Genomic DNA, 11,021 nt, shown 5'->3' with positions numbered 1-11,021 from the left:
GGAGTGTTCTGGTTTTCCTGCTGGGTGCAATTACGTACATTGCCAGTATTTCGTGTTTGGTTGAAATTTCTATTTCTGTTTTGAGGACTACCTGTTTGTCCACTTCCAATGTTATTATTCTGTCTAAAGTTGTTGAATCGGTTTTGTGGTCTAAATTTTCTATTCCGATAATTTCCGTAGTTGATATTTTTGTATCCTCCACGGAAACCATTACGATATTGGTTTTGTTGCCTTATGCTCATGATTGTATGTGAGCTGCCTGTTATTTCCGTACGACTATTATTGATTTTGGAAATGGCATTCAACGATGAAGGTTTTCTTCAACTGTAGTTGGTACTGTTATTTGTACCCCTACAATACGGAGGTAATGCGGCAGTTACCCACCGACGTGTGCCGTGCGTAAGGACGTTTGTCGTACGAAGCACGTTTGACCGAACTCTCAAGCCCGTAGGAATCAATGTGTGCGTCTGTGTACATGTACATAACATATTTGTGTGTGTATTGTTTACAGATAAGCACTGTTGCCATTGACCATTTTGCATGTATGCTTATGGAAACATCACCAATTTAATTTTTGATATTGTAAAAGGCCGGAATAAATATTAAATAAGTATAAATAGATTACATATTTATAATCTGCACTTTTACATAATTATTTCGAATTATTTCACAATTTTTCAAACTTTAATTAGGTGTTTTTGCATAAAAGTGCAAACGGTCAAAAAATTAGCGCACAAAGGTTTACAGGCAACTCTGTCTAGTGAGAGAGCGATCAGCTGACACATTCTTACGGAAAAAATCAAAATTGTTTTGATTTCTACGTTCCGGGCTACATACGTACGGGCGTTGCACGTCGGTGAGTTTTCGTTTACATTGCACACTCATAAGATAGGTCGTGTCAGCTGACACGTTTTTGGCACGTACGTTCGGGAGTAACTGCCGCATAACCAGTTCACTCACACATTCAAAGCTTTTTTCGCTCTCCACTAACACATCGACGTTTCATGCTGTCATCGAAATGACAGTTCATTAATTATTCCGGAAAACATTGAAACGCAAAAAAAATATATTTGTTTACAACGAAAAATATCTTGTGTTTTAGTTGTGACATGTGACGGAAATTAAAAATTTTGTTGCAGAGAAAACCTTTGTGCGTTGGCGGCCTTCGCCCAAAATAACATTAAGTTAATTTTAGTTGTGACATGTGACGGAAATTAAAAATTTTGCTGCAGAGACCATCTTTTTGCGTTGGCGGCCTTCGTCCAAAATAATATTAAGAGTAAAGTTTTACAAGACGGTACACCACCTAATTTAAAAATATCAAATAATAATAAAAACGGAGATCGAGGCGCGCCTATTGATTCCACGTTTTTTGATAAAAATTAGGTGGTGCACGTTTTTTGATAAAAATTAGGTGGTGTATAGAATCGACGGGATGGCCTACAAGGTTTCATGTCAACTAAATCGCTCCCGATATGGTCGGGCTAGTACCTTATTGGTTCCCGGAACGTACCCGATCTGCATCCGGCAAAGGACCAACAAAGTCAATAACGGGGAGTGTCCTTATCGCTACAACAACAACAACATTATTTACCTTCTGATTTTCATTCATACGTATGTGCATTTTTAAGTAATAAAAAAAATGTTATATTATTCTAATAGATAGCATCTCCGCCGGGTTGCGATTCAGCTCAGAATATGCCAAAATCAGAGGAAATCTAGGTAATAGTGCAGTTTACGGTACCCACCGAAATTTGGGCCAAAATTTTCGAGTGAGGTATCACAAGACGCGTATTCACGTCTAGATCAAGAATCCGAAAACGAAAAAAGACCTCGGGTCCCTCCGAAACCAGAGGTGGGATCCATAGTATTTTTACGCAGAACACCTTTCTGCGTTGGCGGCCTTCGGCCGCGCTTATAAAAAAAAACCCTGGGCTACGCCATGCCAAGTCCGGGTGTGTGGTATAGCCGTGGCCACGGTGATGCACAATTTTTTTGTGGGTATAAACACAACAACAACCACATTAAAATCGCCAACTTCAACTGCAAATATCTCCGGACAGAGATACAATTTTTCGCCTTTTCCGCCTTCGGATTATTGTTCTCGAGATTAATACGCGTCTTTTGATACCTCACTCGAAAATCTTGGCCCAACTTTAGGGTGGGTACCGTAAACTGCACTACTACCAAAATATACAACTAAATGCAGATTCACGTGTCCTTTGCCAAGGAGACAAGGTACTTTACAAGCAACATGCTTTGGAATACGGTACCAAACTGGTTGGATGTATTTCCCTAAAAAAGGGTGGAACTACGCATCTTGGTTTGCCAGTATTTGCTTCGGTAATTTATATTGATTTGTAGTGATTAAAAATTGCATTAGTAGATAATGTAATGTGAATTAAAATTGAATAGGTAGCCGGAGCAAAAAAGGCAACTGATCGGCATGCAACTGTTATTTATGTGGCGCCACCGGGAGCAGCTGCTGCTATCCCAGAAGCATTAGAAGCAGAAATGGCTTTGATTTTTTGCATCACCAAAGGTGTGCCATAACATGATATGGTTCGCGTTAAGCACGCTCTCTTAAGGCAAAAAAAATCGCGTCTAGTCAGGCCCGATGGTCCAGGAATCATCGCACCAGAAGGGGTAAGTAAATTGGCTACCATATTAAATAATTTGTCATGCTTTTGTTGATAATCAACTGAAGAATGCAAATACGACAGAGTTCGAAGTTCATGAGAAACCAATTCATTTTTTTAATTAGCGTTTGGAGAGAAAAATACATATGTATGTATGCATAGAACTGCATAGAAGGGGAGGCATTAATTAATTATTATCAGTAGATTTGCAAGATTTTTGTCATTTTCCCTGCATCGCAGTTGTCATTACATTGCATTAAGAGAGGACATCAACACCTTACTACCCACAGCCAGTTAAAATTTTTGTAAATTTTGCTGTTTTCATCACTGTTTCAAAACGTGGAAAGTTATATATCGAGCATTCCATGGGGAATGGTACATTTTAGCAGACTTTCGCATTGCCGGGATTATTAATATTCAATCCCTAGAAGGTTTAATGTAGTCATATCAATAGTTCCCGAGATGGTGGGGCTAGTACCACAATGGTGCTTGTTATCGGAACGTAGATAGATATATAATTTATTGGGATTGCACAGTGACTTGCACATCTTCTTCACAGCACCTCATCCTAGCCGACTTCCTTGATGATCCCCAGAAGTGTTCTTTGCTTGAGTGATTAAATGTGGGAATGCTCTGGCCATGGTGAGCCCATAAACTTAGCCCTACGTCTTGAAATTGCGCCGCAATATAGAAGGATATTGTCCACCGTCTGCTGATCCATCACAAAATCGGTATGTGTTGTTCGATATTATACCCAGATTTTGCATATGACTGTTCAGTCTACAGTGTCTTGTAAGAATAGCCGTTAGAGTTCTTAGGTTATCTTTTTGAGAGGCCTATTAATGCCCTAATTCGAGTTGTGCTGTAACCCCCTAACAGTAACTTAGATTGACTCAGGCCTGGCATATTGCGCCAGTGTTCTCTCTTTTCCCTCCCTTCTGCTAATAAATGCCCCTGTGGGCCAACTGGCAGGAACGGCTGGGGATCGATGGGTCATGCAGTTGCTGCCCCTCTTTCCGTGTTGTCCGCCTGCTTTTGTTGTAGAAGCAGTGCTTCGCCCCATCCAATAGGTGCGACCGATCACAAATTGTCATCAATGTCCTCTAACGGGAGTCCAAAGAAACTTTCTGTTTCAACAGGGGTGGACCATAATGAGAGGAGTGTTAGAGGCGTTGGTTCCACAATACAGTTAAAGAGATGGTTGGTGACATGTGGGGACACATTACAAGCAGGACAATGTTTTGTATGTCGGGGTTGATTCTGGATAGGTAAGAGTTTAACCTGTTACGTTATCCAGCTCGAAGTTGAGCTAGAGTGACTACTCTCGTTTCCCTAGGGAGAGTGCGTTCCTCCTCTGCTAGTTTTTTTCTTTGAGTACAGGAATCACCGGCATAAAGGTCCTGTTTGTGGAGTTCACTGAAGACATGCTTGTGTTTTTTAGCTTCATACGGCTGTGTTCTTAGGTGCCGTATTTCCTCATAATGTAATGAGGCCGTGAACAACAAGAGCCACAAAAGATTTATAAAAGTTACTAGGACGCTGGGTTTTGGAATCTAGCCCAGAGTAACCTGTCCGATGCAACCATCCCTTGCACGTGAAACACTGACAAGAGTATTTATTTTTTTAATTTAATTTATTTATTATTACGGCTGTTTAGGCCTAAAACTTAAACTACTAAGTACAATTCATTGTTATAATCACTTATTTCTATTGAATATGCTGTTGGAATGCCATGTGATTCCGATCAGCATATTTACTAGCGTGATAAAGGGACGAGTCTGGGAGCCACTCATTACGACGTTTCCAATCCTCCAGTGCTCCCAGCTTAAGGCAACAAAATTTGGAACTTATATTTTTCAATTATATGTGTATTTTAAGCTGTCGGAATGTATTAGTCTCCGATCAATGCAGCTAAACATGTCTTTGGATGTAGGAAATTGAAAATAACCCCTCAACTTTGTTTATTAAAGACGCTGTCGGAATGCATGAAAATTCCGATTAGCACAGCTCAACATATAATGGGAGGTTGAAAAGGACGTGTTTCCAATCCCCCCTGCTACAACTTTTATTTGGCCTTATTTTCGTTATTTTTGTTACACTTTATATAATTTTATTGTTATATTAATGCTGTCGGAATGCGAGTGATTCCGATCAGCAACAGTAAATACCAGCTGGAAATACCGAATTCCAGCGAAATTAGTTGTGGGAACTGTCTGGAGTTACAGGTGGCCACCGATTTTTTTTCCTTAGGGACGGATGCATTGTATTTTGCTGCTACCAATATTACCATTCCCTTTTCGCGCTCCAGCATCGGTATATCATGTAAAAAAATAAAAGAAAAAAACTTTATCTTATTGGTAGGGTTTTACAATGCTCCAATAAACTTTTTTTAAAAGTGTTGAAGTTATTACTACTTTTTATGTGATTAGGAAGTTCATTGAAATATTTCAGGCCCTTATATATATGACCGTCCTAAAAAGATTGTTTTTCGACAAACGCAGCAAACCCATTTCTCAGTACTGGGGTCAGGAGAAGCACCCGGATTGGGGTCGATACCTTCCCGGAAGAGGAGAGTATGGCGCAGACCCGCTGCAAGGATCTGCTGGGAGGTTGACAATTTGTGGGAGAGACGCAACAAATTAAACATTGAGTCCGCCTGCTCATTGCCCTCCACTCCCCTGTGGCCTAGGACCCAGGCCAACAGTACTACGTTGTGTGCTCCTAATTGATTCAGCGTTTCTATGCACTGAAGGACCAGTGCTGACTTTATTTCGAACGCCGCAAATGCCTTTAGTGGAACCTGACTGCCTGACTGAGTATGGCAATTGTTTCATTGGGGTATCAGCGCTGAAGGTTCAGCTTAGCGCACTAACTTATGGCGAATACTTCCACTCGAAAATGCTCGGATGTGCTTTTAGAGTTACTGATATTTTGGTTCTGGGTCCGAAAACTCTGGCTCCAATCCCCTCTGGCATCTTCGAGCCATCTATGTACCATACGATCTTGAGCAGACTAGTAATACATTGCACCCGCCTATACCTATACAGCCGTACCAAGAGACGGAGCAGCCCATTACATATTGGCACAACCGGAGCACTGCTGGACATCCATCCTATATGAAAGCTATGCATTCAAAAGTGTTTGTACCAGTAGCTGGTGCACACCGAACTGAACCAATGTATGCTATATTGAGGCCTGCACAAATACCAAGCTATGTTTATGTAAATAATATTACTGCTAATGTCAATTTGCACGATTGAGCACATACAGTACCTACGTTTATACAAGGTGGAACACCACACTACCTACATGGCGATGTAGCCACCGATCAGGTTGTTGTAAGAGATTAATTAAAATATGTTATTCATAAACACTGATTCTTATATTTTCATTATCATTAAACTGTAGACTAGAATCATGACGGGTATTCTTACTGGACACTGCTTTCTGGCGTCACATGCCTTTAAATTAGGCTTGGTCAGTGATAGCAGATGTAGGAAGTGTGGGTTGGAGGAGGAAACGATCGATTACGTTCTGTGCTCGTGCCCTGCGCTTGCCGGGCTAAGACTCCAGCTGACAGCTGTCAGATCTAGAAGCAGCAAGTGGCTTAAGTTCTAGGAAGCCGCTAACCCGCTGGAGCCATGAGAAGCGTGAGTGCACTTTGGGTGTCCCAAGACAAGTTCCGTACCTGCTCCGAATAATTTGTAGCTATCTAAGCGACAAAGTACTCCCTTTTGATACAGATGAGGGACTAAGAAAGCACAACACCACAAGCGGTGTCCCTCAGGGATCTGTTCTAGGTCCATCTCTTTGGAATGCGATGTATGGCGGGGTGCTACAAATCGACCTTCCCGGAGGCACGGAAATTGTCGGCTATGCAGATGATATTGTCGTAGTAGCAGTGGCCAAGGAACTTGATCTGCTCCAAGCATTATGTAATGACGCCGTGCGAAGAATAAAGGAATGGTTGACGAACACGGGGCTGGAGATGGCTAGCAATAAGACAGAAGTGGTTCTGATGAGCTCAAAGCGGACTGTGGATGAGTTGGTCCTAACCATAGGATATTATCAAATAAATTCAAAGCCCTCCTTGAAATATCTAGGAGTAATCATTGACTCAAAACTAACTTTTAGGGAGCACTTCAGGGCGGTGTGGGACAAAGTTTCTAGAGTTAGTGGAACCCTAACGCGAATAATGCCCAACATCGGCGGCCCAAGCGAAGCTACCCGTCAGCTATTATCCAACGTAACCAGCTCTATAATATTATAGCAGCACCAATATGGCACAGATCTAAAATGGTCCACCAAAAAGATATATTAGCAGCCTACCGCATTACTGCTATACGAATATCATATGCTGTCCCGACGACGCGATCCATGTTTTATCCAGGAAAATCCCAGTAGATCTACTCTCAAGTGAAATAGCCGATCTGTATGGCATTGGATTCAGCCGACCATCTGAAGATGCTAAGAAAAGCGCAAGGTCACGAACAATAGTTAGGTGGCAAGAACGGGAGAAAGATTCGAGAAAAGAGCGCTGGACCTTCATGCTAGTCCGGAATATAGCGGAATGGTACGAGCGAAAACACGGCAAACTAAATTACCATCTCACTCAGATATTGAGTGGGCACGGTGGCTTCAAGGAATATCTACATAAGCGTGGGATAGAGGAGGATCGTTTCTGTCCCAGCTGTCCGTCCGAATTGGAAAGCGCAGAACATGTAATATTTCACTGCCCTCGTTTTCACGGCGAAAGACTGTCTGTACACAGAGTTTTTGGAGAGAAACCTTCCATTAGGAATTTAGTTCAACGAATTTGCGGACAAATAGATTGTTGGATTGCTGTGAGCAAGATGGCCTTTATAGTAATGACGAAATTGATTATGAATGCCGAAAGGGAGCGCAGAGAAATGCGCATACGAAGTAGTGGCGACTAAATCGCCTTTCCCCCCCGTGACGTTATGCCTAACGGCGGTCCCACGGGGTGCGGACCTGTGAACAGGATTAGCCTGGTTTCATTGGGCCACTTGAGGGTAGTGCGCTACCACAACGTCCAATAAAAAAGACAAGTTCCGTCGTGCCTGGTGTTGTTGGGTGAGCGGCCAGACAGCAGGGTGCAACAAATGCACCTTTCAGGGGAAAATAAGATGTAGCAAACGAGTATATTCTGTATCATATGATCAACTTGGAGACAACCAAATGTTTATTTTCCTGTCCAAAACAGAACTGGTGCACGGCACTGCTGCTAAAGAAGGATAGGCGTAGTCATATCAATTCGTTCCCGGGTTAGTCGGGGAAAGCAATTTTAGCATTAATTTGTCCTTTTCAATTTGAACATCCATTCAAGAACTTCGCATAATAGATTAAACAGTCATCTGTATTTATTTGTTATTGTAGCACGTCTAATTAATTTACTTCGTAACATCAATCAATTGTCCCTTGTTACAATTTTATGTTCTCTATGAATGCAACAGCAAAGTATCTTTTGGTACCAACGGAAGATGCATAGGCATGGTGGAGGTTCATTTAAAGTTTATTTACCAGGTCCTGATTCTAGTTATCTGAAATTTCTCTTGTGCCTTTGGAAAAGAGCTATGTGTGGAGCCCTATTTATGGAACACTTTTCGGCTTATATTTAAAAGTTTTAATCTATTCTTACTGATATGAGTTTCTTTTTCATTCTAGGTAATTTGATTTTGACGATGTGAGGATAGAAATATCCCAAATATTCCAGCTGTGGCTGTAAGAACATATATTTGCTCAAATGAGAAGAAAACTGCACGGTTGAGCACATCCAGTACCTACGTTTATACAAAGAGGAACACCACACTACTTTCACGGGGATGTAGCCACCGATCACGTTGTTGTAAGAGCTTATTTTAAATATGTTATTCATAAACACTGATTCTAATATTTTGTTTTGGTTTTTACTATAGAGTCAACCTGTTATATGAGCGATGTCAGCTATGCCTGTAACTTAAGCGCCTTCAGATGTAATAGTTACCGCGGACGCGGTCACAGGAGTAGTTCACTACGTGGGGATTACACTAATCAAGGACTTTCAATATCGGAAGGTTTTCCAGCACCATAACAACACCAACAATATGTGCAATCACCCGAATAAATTGTACAACAAACGATAACACCACATCTTCAGCCAGCAACAACAACAACAATCGCAACAAGTTGATACTGTTTTCACACAGAAACTTAATGATCTCATTTCACCTGCTAATGAAATCGTAAATTTTTTGCTTTCACACAGAAGTAACTGCTCGATTAGTATGAAGGATGAGACAGACAATCATGGCGGAACGATACATGGTGGGAGCATGGTGACATACCTACAAACAAAAAAAAATTCCATGTACTTGTAAATTCGATGGACAAATGTCAAAATCGTACTGCGCCGGCAGTTGATGTATCAAATCAAATAAAAAAGGTTATAATCAGCTGTTCGATGCGGCCACCTTGTATCGTTCCGCCATGCAGACAATGACATTTGCTTTGAAAACTAAGAAGCGGAAACGGAAGCGGAACGCTGCCAACAGAGTTGCATTGTGCTTTTGACTTCATTAGGCATTCGATTAGCTACTAATGAAATAATAATAGATTCGAATTTTGTAGGGAAGATTGAGCTCAATAAGCGTCTTAATGTAGAAAATTGCCTTTATTATTCAATAAGCCGTCTGTGTGAAATTATATGACACTTCTAAACAATTAATGACTAGTGAACCACCAACATATCCGCAATATGCGCAAACAGGTCATTCTGATTCTAATACTGATAAAGGCGAACCATTGGCAAATTTAAAAACTCAAACAGACCACGAAAAATGTAGATGATGGTATTAATTCTAGGACGGATAGTAAAGAATTTAAACCTAGGAAAAAAGCTAAACTTGATAAAAACTTAACCGAAGATGACAATGTTTCTAATTCTAATACTAAGGAAGAAGAACCTTTGATAAATATGAAGCTTAAAACAGAGTTATCAAAAAATTACGATGATGATAATGATGTTGATGCAAAGTCCAATGTTGAAAATGATGAAAATTATTAAACAGAATATGAAAATAGTATGTGTGTGGATTATAACCTGAAGAAAACTGCATATCCGGTACGACCAGAATTAGATGTTAAGAAAAGAGCCTACATAAAGAGGCTCAGTATATTTATGGAAAATTTTTCATAAGACAATGCCCAATGTATGTATTTCAATTAAATTCACCACATTGTTGGAAAAAGCATCTAAACTTTATGCATCGTGTAGAGAAACCAGAACATTTACAATTTAAATATAACGAACGTGGTGCAAAATGTAAATTTTGTGATATTCAAGCAGCTACACCAAGCTTCAACAAATTATTGGACCATGAGATTTCTCATATGCCTAATAGTTATTATTTAAAATGTAAATTATGCGATTGGAAGACGAAAATACATTCAAGTATGAATTTTCATTTACGTGTACAACACGCTGAAACAATTGATGTAACAACGAAAAGTTTAGAATTGACTGTTTGTCCATATTGTAATCACGCAAACACTTAATACAGGAACATGAGAAATCAATGGATGAAAGAACATCTTTTCTATGTTTAGAATGTGGTGAACAATTTAGAACAAATACAAGTTTACGTGTACATGTTTATGAAAAGTTTGTTCATTGTACACCACAAGATTTGAACGGAAAGATCTTGAGGGTATGGTTACACCTATGTGGCATCTACAAGCTATTTATCATGACTTGTATGGAATGAATCCGGATATGGAAGAAAACGGAGGTGACGAAATGAATCACCATGCTTCTTTGGATTCTGGTGATACTCCTGACATGCTTCCTAATTTCGCTACGTCTGATGTTACTATACCTACCAAACTAATATGACTCTGCAAACTGATGAGCAACACTACCAGCGCAGGAAAAATAAGAACTTCAAAACAAGGTTTCGGAAAGGGAACGACTATGAATAGACGTTAATGTATTTATATAGTTTATAAATATAAAAATACATATATGTAAAGTTCACTAGAGTAATAAGGGAATAATTTAAATTGTAAAAAAACATTGTATATATGAATAATTTATAATTAAATATTATCTGAACATAAAGGACGCGTTTCATTCATAGAAAAAGCGATTTGACAGAAGGTAACCGATAGGCCAGTTACCCGTGTAGTTGTTGTTGCATATGTTTTGGTTAGCGATAACGAAAACATACCTAATGAAGTAACTTAAAAATGTAAATAACATCGAGCGAGAAGGAATATCGAAAACACAATAGGTAAGAGCGAGAAAGCGAGTCACACGTACACTATTTTGAGAGAGCGCATGCGTTACCTTTTTCCCGACAGCAATGTAAAAGTCATTAAGACGAT

General features: G+C 40.0%; 1 long non-coding RNA gene across 3 annotated transcripts; it reads left to right on the top strand.

The window, feature by feature from the left end:
- Positions 1-1,049: 1,049 nt before the first annotated feature.
- On the top strand, positions 1,050-10,708 carry LOC137248011 (uncharacterized). Of its 3 annotated transcripts, none has more exons than XR_010952004.1 (5): positions 1,050-1,614; positions 1,663-2,343; positions 2,416-2,646; positions 8,325-8,505; positions 8,576-10,708. It is a non-coding gene; the product is annotated as an uncharacterized lncRNA (long non-coding RNA). The 3 variants fall into 3 exon arrangements; XR_010952003.1 differs by having other exon boundaries at positions 1,050-1,722; positions 2,210-2,343; XR_010952002.1 differs by having other exon boundaries at positions 1,050-2,343.
- Positions 10,709-11,021: the final 313 nt, after the last annotated feature.

This window comes from Eurosta solidaginis, chromosome 4 (genome assembly GCF_040869045.1).
Source record: "Eurosta solidaginis isolate ZX-2024a chromosome 4, ASM4086904v1, whole genome shotgun sequence".
Lineage (NCBI taxonomy): Eukaryota > Metazoa > Arthropoda > Insecta > Diptera > Tephritidae > Eurosta > Eurosta solidaginis.
The sequence above is the reverse complement of the archived record's forward strand: the minus strand, read 5'-3'. Positions and strand labels throughout refer to the sequence as shown.